Source organism: Canis lupus, chromosome 17, assembly GCF_011100685.1.
Source record: "Canis lupus familiaris isolate Mischka breed German Shepherd chromosome 17, alternate assembly UU_Cfam_GSD_1.0, whole genome shotgun sequence".
Taxonomy (NCBI): domain Eukaryota; kingdom Metazoa; phylum Chordata; class Mammalia; order Carnivora; family Canidae; genus Canis; species Canis lupus.
The window spans coordinates 35,991,592-36,001,862 of NC_049238.1; the positions used below are offsets into that span (position 1 = coordinate 35,991,592).

General features: G+C 47.3%; 1 pseudogene; it reads right to left on the reverse strand.

The window, feature by feature from the left end:
* Positions 1 to 7,470: 7,470 nt before the first annotated feature.
* LOC102156113 lies at positions 7,471 to 8,605 on the reverse strand (annotated as a pseudogene).
* Positions 8,606 to 10,271: the final 1,666 nt, after the last annotated feature.

The following is a 10,271-nucleotide window of genomic DNA, read 5'->3' on the forward strand; positions in this document are numbered from 1 at the left end:
TCCCAGGGTCCTTGGATCGAGTCCCACATCCAGCTCCCTGCAGGGAGCCTCTACCTGTGTCTCTGGCCTCTCTCTCTGTCTCTTATGAATAAATAAATAAGGTCTTAAAAAAAAAAAAGGTATCACTGAGGTCTAGCAATGCTCCCAGCCCTGGAAGTTCTCTGGTTGTAATCGAACCTTGGGGAAGGGGAAGAAGCCCTCTGGGCAGAACAGGATTCACCTCTGGCTCACTTCTGGTTCCTTTCCTGTCCAGAGGGAAGGCTGGGGTCACGGTGGGCTGCTGTTACTGGGTCTGTGCACCTTGTCCTGATGTAATGCTGAGTAATGAGCAGGGCTGGGCCCAGATAAGTGCTTTCCCGGTCCTGGCCAGGGAGGCTCCTTTTGGGAAATTGAGTCAGGACATGACGTTTAAACAGAGGAAAACCCCACAGCAGGGGCAGAACATGAAATGCACTCAGCTCGTCCAAGCACCAGACCAACAAACAAAATCCCATTTGAAAGATAAACAAACAATAAATAAATGTCACATGCTGTGTAAAAGATCGGCATCTGCTTTTTCTTGAGACTCTGAGTCCAAACCATCTTACGTTGTTAGGATGAGAAATCCTCATGTCTACCCCCAAACAACAGACTTCACCAAACAGCAATGACAATTAGCCTCCAGATTAATAAATGTTAAACAGTCATCTGATAAATATTAAATGAGCTCAAAACAAGCTTATGAGGCTGGAATAATCTCCTTGAATTGACAGGAGGACATGACAAGAGTGAAGAGTCCAGGGAGCAAGGAGAGACCTGAGAGCCAGATGGGGCTTTTTGCAGGGACCCCAAAACCACCTCCAGGACACTGGGACCCCTCTGAGGGGAATAACACTAGATAGTTCATTATATTAAAAACTCCAACACTTTGTGAGATTATTTAGGTAATTTGCATGTAAGGATTATACCTCTAATTCCTTCAAATTCTGATTTTGGATCTCGGATTCAAACACACACACACACACACAAAACCCCAAACATATAAAAATGGAGGCATCTGTAATAGTTGGAGTTTAGCCACTATGGGAGTTAGCATTTCCCGGGGTGGAGGGGGAAAAATTTGATAAAAAATTGCACTAGAAAGTGAAATTGGATTTTAAAAAATCAATGAAGTAACCAGGCTATTAAAATGGAAAATAAGTCTGATGTCATTCTGAAAAATAAAAGGGTTGAGTCACCTGCAGAGCCACTTAATTAAGCACAGGAAGTAACAGAGCTTGAGTGATTTTCCCCGTTAATGTCAGTATTTCAAAATGAGTGAGGCGTTAGGCCAAGAGCATTCCTTCTAATCAGAGAGTTAAATCGGTTCTTTTGCCCTCAGGACATCTTGATACATTTGAAGTTGATGAAGAGCAAAAAGGAATGTATTAAAAATGATCCCAAATGCACCCAAACAGGGAAAAAAGTCAGCTTTCTACTTGAGGTCCCTGGGGCAGTGTGTGATGGGGGCCATCGGGCAGCGGGACACTCCTCTGGAGCTGGGAGGGACACTGGGTCAGGTGCGGGGCGGGGGTGGGGGTGCTTACCTTCCTACAGGCAGAGGAAGGAGTGGGAGCGTCTTTCCAGTGTTCCTAAGGATTGTAGCAGCTGAGGGGCAGAGGCAACCAGATTTGGGTTTTAATAAAAGTGACTTGGGACACGCAGGCAGCTCTGGACAAGGCACTCCATTCTCCATCTGAGTCGGTGGTGGTGGTGGGGGTTTATGGGGCCTGGCCAGCCTCCCCTCCCACCTCTGCCAAGCAGATGCCTAGCCACTGTCAGCTCCAGCCTAGCTCCTAAGTCTGGGGTGCACTCCCCAGCACTAGCAGCAGCAGCGGAGTGTCCCAATCCTACCCCAGGGAAGTCTGAGGACCATCCCCAAGTGCACATGGAGGCTCGGAGTCTGGGTTCTCCACCTGTGGAGGAGCTCCTAGGTCACTGTCAGATCCCAGACTACAGACAACCAGGGTCCGTCCTGAGACCTAGTGCTCAATGCATGACCACCCCCCCCCCCACTCCCTCTGTGCCATTATCAAAGGCCAGCTTCCCTTAGCATAGTTCACATTTAGGTCTTCTGATGTTGGTTGGTTGGTTGGTTGTTTTATATTCATTATTATCATTATTTAACTGTGCTAATAGGGCAAAAACATGGAAATTTTAATCCTTAAATCTGACCTGGTTTGGGTAGGGTGGAGACTAGGCTTGTCCAGAAGAGCTGAGCACCAAAGCAGTGCCTGGCTGCCAGCAAAGTGCAAAAATCAAGGGGTCCTGGACACGCAAGCAGGGCCTCTTTTCCCGCAAGCCTGGAGTCTCTTTCTCCTGGTGAGGAAGGCAGTCTGTTCTCAATAAACTGAGCTTAATTAGTGGTTAAAACCAAAAATTGGACACAGCCCGGCAGCTGCAGGTTGTAGGGAGCACCCTACCCCCTGAGGACAGCTACACACTTGCCGGATGTTCATACGGATGATGATCCATTTGTAACATCATCCAATATCAGAGGTGATCCCCCCTCCCCAGGATGTTTCCCTTTAGAGTCTCATCTTGAAATTGACAGTGTGGAGCTGGGTTTTCACTTTAACTTTTTCAGTGTCTCCCCCCCTCCCATCTCACTCCAAGTAAGGCTGCTCAGTAAAAACACAGCAAATATGTATTTGGTGTTCACAATTTTTAACCACTTAACCAACTGAGAATCAGGTAAACTAATCCTAATCCTTTTTGGAAGATTGTCCAGAAGGCAATAGTTGCCACACTCATTTATCTAACACCAACAGAGCGCTGGGCTGCAATGCTGGGAGCTTTGGGAATAATGGGATATTATGGGCAAGGGTGGAGTCTGACAGTTAAGTTTATCCTCAGTAATACTGATTATTCTCATTTGAAAACTCTTCCCTAGTTTGAGAAATCACCCGGATGGGGGTGGGGGGTGGGGATGGGGCGGGGGAGCTGAAGGGAGGTGGTAGCAATTGCATGCAAGTGAAAATAGAGAATGCACTGGGGATCCAACACTGCAGATTCATTGCCCTGTGCTGCTTGTCTTCCCTTTCTTTTCTTTTCGTTTTTTTTTTTTTTTTTTTTTTTAGATTTTTATTTATTTATTCACGAGAGGACACACAGAGAGAAAGAGAGGCAGAGACACAGGCAGAGGGAGAAGCAGGCTCCATGCAGGAAGCCTGACGTGGGACTTGATCCCCGGTCTCCAGGATCACACCCTAGGCTGAAGGCAGCACCAAACTGCTGAGCCACCGGGGCTGCCCTCATCTTCCCTTTCTGAGGCTTAGTTTACTCATCTGTTAAATGGGATCAGTAACAACCTTCCTTGTAAGGTCATGATGAGACTCCCAGAATAGTCCTGGGAAGAGTTCAGCATGGTCCCCAGCATAGGATATCGTTTTTGTTTGTTTGTTTGTTTGTTTGTTTGTTTGTTTATGAGAGCTCTCAGCCCAATGTAAGGCTCAAACTCAGGACCTCAAGACCAAGAGTCACAGGCTCTACTGACTGAGCCAGCCAGGCGCACCAAAGTAATTCTTATTCGTAGCTACTGTATCAACTATTTTGTTCTTTTTTTTTTAAAAGATTTTATTTATATATTCATGAGAGACACAGAGAGAGAGGCAGAGATATAGGCAGAGGGAGAAGCAGTCTCTCTGAGGGGAGCCTGATGCGGGACTCGATCCCAGAACCTCAGGATCACACTCTGAGCCAAAGGCAGATGCTCAACCACTGAGCCACCCAGATGCCCCCAACTTTTTTGTTCTAATTCAGTTCTTGTTTTAGACTCTGGGTTGAGAAGGCAAGAGAGGAGATACAGATTGAACTTTAACAGATGTTGGTCTACTCCAATCTGGCCTCAGATCCTGTACCACATCACTCAGAATTACCTTCATCTTTGCATGACCTCAGTTATCAGGGGGAAAGGGGAGCATCCATGCACAAGAGAAAACATGAATCCAGGACCGGTTGGAGAACACAGTAAAATATTCTCTGCAAATTGCAGCAAGTGCTTCTGCAGAAGACAGGCTCAGATGGTCCCACTTCTGACTCAGGTGCTGGCAAGGGGCAGCAGGACCAATCCTAGGCTGAGGCCCACCATTCCCTGCCTGCCTTCACCCACTGGGTGGGCACAGCTGGAGGGCAGGGGACTTGCTGGGAGGGGGTGCTGTTGTGATTTGTAATAAATACTTGTAATAAATATATTTTCCTCTTAGACCCTATTCCAGACATAGAGCTCATAGAGCTCTAAACCCATGGAATTTCCCGAGATAAGAGTGATAAAGGTGTCTTTGTTATGTTAATAAGATATCTACTGGAAAAAAAAAAAAAGAGGTCTACTGGAAAGCCATTAGGTAACCCAACCAAAGGGGCTGGTTGCCAGGAGAACCAACCAGGTGATCAGAGAGTTGGAGCTCTCAGTGTCTCTGCTCTCCCTCCAGGGAGGGGAGAGGGGCTGGAGTTTGAATCAATCGCTGATGGCCAACAATTTAATCAATCATGGCTATGTAATGAAGCTTTCACAAAGTTCCCAAGAGGACCGGGTTCAGAGGGTTTCCCAGGGGGTCGAAATGGGTTGATTGGTACACCTGGAGAGAGCATGGAGGCTCCCAGCCCTGCCTCCACACCTGGAGCGTGTGCTTGTGTGTGTGTGTGTGTGTGTGTGTGTGTGTGTGTAAGGGGGAATCTTGTGGAACATCCTGGTGTTGTCTGAGAATTGCTTGGTGTTGTGTAGGAAGCACCTTGCCACGCACCCCCCCCCTCCCCCGCCAATACACCAGAGTTGGGTCCAGGAACCCAAAAAACCAAGTCTACGGTGGAAAGGGTGGCATCGAAAGCTGGCCATGCAGGCCTTATCAGAAACTTTCCTGAGGCTCCCCACAGGAAACCTGCTTCTCCCTCTGCCTGTGTCTCTGCCTCTCTCTCTCTCTCTCTCTCTGTGTGTGTGTCTCTCATGAATAAATAAGTAAAATCTTAAAAAAAAAAAAAACACTTTCCTGAGGTCCAGTCCACGTGGACAAACTTTCTTGCTCATGTGAAAGCACTGTGAGAGCCACCATCCAGCCTGAGGAACTGTGTCAAGCTGTGAACTGGCTTTCAAGTCTAGTCACCTCTGCAGAGTTCACTGAGGTGACACCTGCTGCCATGGGGTCAAAGTTCAAATGTCACTTTGAAGTGGTTGACATTCAGTAATTGTAGAAGGAGGTAGGAAGATGAGATACTCAGGGCCCTGAAGCTCCCCTCCGCTCCCCGGGGGTAGCAATACCTAGTCGCCATTCCAAATTCCCGGGAAGGCCTCTCTCCACCTTAAGCTAATCTCCCACCCAGGCGCATTGCATCCTCCTTGCTGGTTCCATCTGACCAGGAGTGACTGGGGCTGAGTCCCTGGCCCTTCAGCTCACCAGCTGCATGTCCCGCCTTAGGGCAGATAAGTGCCCTGCCCGCTTTCTCATCTGTTAAATGGGAAATGTCCTAGGGTTGGCATGTTTCCGCTGGTGACAGGCCTGGCATGGAGTCAGCCTACTTCTTTTCCCTCTCCAGATCGCCGGCCTGGCCTGACCCTGGCCTGCTTCCCACACCCCACCCACCCTGGTCCCCTGCGTCCTCCTCTGCCGGCTGGACCCTGCCCCTCCTCTTGGCCTCCCGCCCTGCCTGTGACCTGGCACCAGTACCAATGTTGCAGATTGCTGAGATCAGGAACAGGTCGCTCTTGTCACTCATTCCAGGAGAGTCGTATGTCCTGATGATCAGCTGCATGGGAAGAAGGGTGTGGCGTCACCAGACTTCAGAGTCTATCCCAGGGCAGGGGGCGGAGAGGGGGTGTCCCTCTGCACATTTGCCCAGGGGACACATCTCCCAACACCCCGACTGAGAGGCCTAGAGCTGCTTTCTGGAGGGTCTGCAGTCAGAGTGGCCAAGATCTTGAGAGGAGGGCAGTGGGGTCATCCTTTTATTTGTGGGAAAGCAGAAGGAGCTTAGGCTGTGCTGCCAAAATTAAAAGCCCATGAATTTTCTATCAGGCACCAGCCACTCCAGATGCACAGACATACCCCAAAGATTTGTAGAGAGGAAATGTTTACAAAGCCTTGTGTGGGTCCTGACCCTTGATTCTTAGTCCAGTGGGGTTTGGACGTTCATCCAGGAGGGGCACGGATTTCACATACGTATGAGGCTTTAGGCCCCTAGGCTGTGCCTCATCTGTTCCCTTTTGGGGATGACTTTTCCCCAGGGGGTTTGGTATCAGGGAGAGAATGATCTTATGCGCCACCCTCCACCGGGGAAGTCTGGGCAGCAGAACCTTGCTCTCCTCGCCCTGGGCTGGTCACAGAAGGGGATGTGACCTAATCCTGGTTTGAAGGCCCTCCTCAGGGGTGGCATCTACAATGAGTAAAGCAGGAAGAAGGGTCGGCGGATCCAGCTGACACATGGGACAGACGGCCCCCTCCTGCCAAGCCAGGCTGTACTTCCTGCTTTCCCAGCACCCCTGGAGCAGTCCTGGCCCCCCACAGCCCCTGACTCCTGAGCCCCTCGTCGTCCCCATCCACTGCATTCTTTCATTTGAGCTAGCTCGAGTCTCTTTCTTGCCATGATGAAGTCCTGATACCACCAGGGTGGACGCTGCCTAGCTTCCGGTGAGCTACCTTAAAACTCCAAGGAGTCCCTGATGGCAGCCAGGGTGTTTGTGTCAGTGGAGAAAGGGACGAGGGGCTCTGGACTGAAAGCAAGCCAAACGGCGTGCTCCTTCTGGAGCGGGGAGTCACTGCTAGTGCCTGTAAGTGTCTCTTTTGGGCAAGGCTCTGTGTGCGCGCGCGTGTGTGTGTGTGTGTGTGTGTGTGTGTGTGTAAGAGTGTTTCTTTCTTACTAGTCAATTAATAGGCTGTGGTTTCTTTTGTTGTTGTTGCTCCTCTGAAAGGGTGAATATTTGATGCCTGGAGGATACTGCTCCTGAGAGACACCTGCTGCTCCAAAGCGCCCCGTGGCCAGCAGCTCTGGATTGGCCGCAACGGACGTGGCCTTTCTGTTTTGCCTGAGGAATGTCTCCAGCTGCCATCCTGTTGGCACCCCAAGGCTCACCGTCACCCTCGTCGTAGGGATCGCAGGGGCGCCTCCACGGCCGAGGAGAGGGCCCCCCACTCGGGAACACCGTGTCCCACAAGGTGAGGAATGAGGCTCCGGGACAGTCAGTGGCCTGCAGAGCCCGGTGGTTCATCCTATTATGTTCCTGATGATCTGTGATGAGATTATAACCCACATATGTTTCTCTCCATCTTTTTTTTTTTTTTTTTAAGATTTTATTTATTTATTCATGAGAGACACACAGAGAGAGGCAGAGACATAGGCAGAGGGAGAAGCAGGCCCCCTGGGGGAGCCCTATGTGGGGGGGGGGGACTCGATCCCAGGACCCTGAGATCATGCCCTGAGGCGAAGGTAGCTTCACTGAGCCCCGAGTGCCCCTCTATCGTTCTTATTTAAAAAAAAAAAAAAAAAAGTGTACACCTCAGTGGCTTTCAGCACTTTCACAACGTGGTGCAACCATCGCCTTATCTATTTCCAAAGCGTCTTCATCACCTCAAACGGAAACTGTCCCCATTAACGATAGCTCCCCACTGCCCCCCACCCCAGCCCCGGTGACCACCATTCTACTTTGTCTCTCAGGACTTTCCTGGGCGAGGCACCCAGCCGAGGGGAAGCACACAGTGTCTGTCCTCTGGTGTCTGTTTCAATTAGCACCGTGTTCCTGAGGCCCGTTCGCGCCGTAGCCTGTGCCAGCGCTTCATCCCTTTGTACGGCTGCATGATATTCCATGGCGTGTAGAGACCACACTTTCTTCCTCTAGACATCTGTTGATGGACATCTCGGGCGCGCCCACATCTTAGCTTTTGCTAATAATGCCTCAAGGAACAGTGGTGTACAAGTATCTGTTTGAGCCTCTGTTTTCAATTCTTTTGGATTCACGCCTCGGACTGGAATTTGCTGAGTCATATGGTAACTTCATGCTTAGCATTTTGAGGGATCACCAAACTGTTTTCCACAGCAGCTGCCTCATTTTACCTTCCCATCAGCGGTACACAAGAGTTCAAATGTCAGTACATCCTTTCTAACACTCGGGGATGAAGTAGCATGTCACTGTGGTTCTTGTTTGGCTTGGTTTTTACTTTTTTTGTTGGTTTTATTATGCAGTACATTAATACAGTGCATAACCTTCCAGAAGGGGTAGATGAGCATAACTGAGTTATTTTTCATCAATCAGGAAAATGCTTCTTTGATCGATATTCTCCAAACCCCTTGACACATGGTAACGATTAACTCCACAGACGCACCACTTTCCATCAAACTCCACTGACATGAGTAATTGGCAAATCTTTTTTCCTTGCCCCCATTAGTGAATCTGTAGATATGTGCAGTCGCTTATGCTGGGGATGAGCAAGCACTTGGCCATGACGTCGATCCCGGGTAGCATCTCGAACCACATTGGGCCAGGCTGTGGTTGCCAAGGCCAAAGCCTTCGTCACTGTGGTTTTGATTTGCATTTCCCTAACTAATGATGGTGAACATCTTTTCAGGTGCTTAGTGGCCATTTGTATATCTTTTTTTGAGAAATGTCTATTCAGACCTTTTGTACATTAAAAAAAAAAAGATGTTATTTATTTATTCATGATAGACAGAGAGAGAGAGAGAGAGAGAGAGAGAGAGAGAACCAGAGGCACAGGCAGAGGGAGAAGCAGGCTCCATGCAAGGAGCCTGATGTGGGACTTAATCCGCGGACTCCAGGATCAGGCCCTGGGCCGAAGGCAGGCACTAAACCACTGAGCCCCGACCCTTTGTACATTTTTAAACTGAGTTTGCCTTTTTGTTGTTGAGTTGGAGTAGTTTATCTATTCTGGTTATTAAATCCTTATCATATATGTGATTTGTTAAATATTTTCTCTTATTCTCTTGGTTGTCTTTTTACTTTCTTAATCATGCCTTTGGGGCCCCTGGGGCTGGCTCAGTCGGTGGAGCATGATCTGGGCTGAGTTCAAGCCCCAAGTTGGGTGTAGAGATTGCTTAAAAATAAAATCTTAAAAAAAATTATGTCCTTCAATGCACAAAAGTTTTTAATTTTGATGAAGTCCAATCTAACCATATTTTTCTTTTGTTGTTTATGCCTTTGTTGTCAAATCCAATAATCTGTTGCCAAAAGGACATCATGAAGGTTTATGTCTGTGTTTTCTTCTAAGAATTTTATGGTTTTAGCTTTTATATTAAAGTCATTGATCCATTTTGAGTTAATTTCTGCATATGGTATAAAGTAGAGGTTCAACTTTGTTCTTTTGCCTGTGGAAATCCACTTGTCCCAGCACCATTTATGGAAGAGATTATATTTTCCCCACTGAATGGACTTGGCAGTCTTGTCAAAAGTCAATTGGCCATAGATGTGTGGGTTTATTTCTGGACTCTCAGTTCTGTTTTGTCGACCTATGTGTCTATTCATATGCCAGTACCATACCATTTGGATTACTGTAGCTTTGTAGTAAGTTTTGAAATCAAGAAGTGCAAGTTCTCTGATTTTGTTTTTCTATTCATTTATTTAAAGTATAAATGATACGTAGTTTCCTATTAGTTTCAGGTAAATATCAGTGATTCGATATTTTTACACACAACAAAATGATTCCCATAAAACTCTGTCAAGGTTTTTATAATATTATTGGCTATATTCCCTATGCTGTACATTATAATTTTCCTTAGGACTTATTTTATAAATGAATGTTTGTGCCTCTGAATCCCCTTCACCTATTTCACTCATCCTCCAAATCGTCCCCTCCCTGGTAACCACCAGTTTGTTTCCGGCTTCTGAATCTGCTTCCAGTTTGTTTCATTTGTACATTTGTTTTGTTTTTTAGATTCCACACATAAATGAAATCCTACAATATCTGTTTTTCTCTGACATATTTCGCTCAGCATAATACCCTCTAGGTTTATCCATGGTGTTGTAAATGGCAAGATTTCATTCATTTTTATGGCTGAGTAATAGTCCATTGTATATGTATACCATACCTTCTTTATCCATTTATTTATCAATGGACATGTGGACTGCATCCATATGTTGGCTGTAAATAAGGAGACTTTGTTTTTCTTTTTCAAGATTCTTTTGAATATGTGGGGCCCTTTGACATTCTCTATGATTTTGGGAATAGGGTTCTTCATTTCTTCAAAAAGAGGGTTGTTGACATTTTGGTAGGTACTGCATTGAATCTGTAGATTGTTTTGGGTAGTATTGCCAT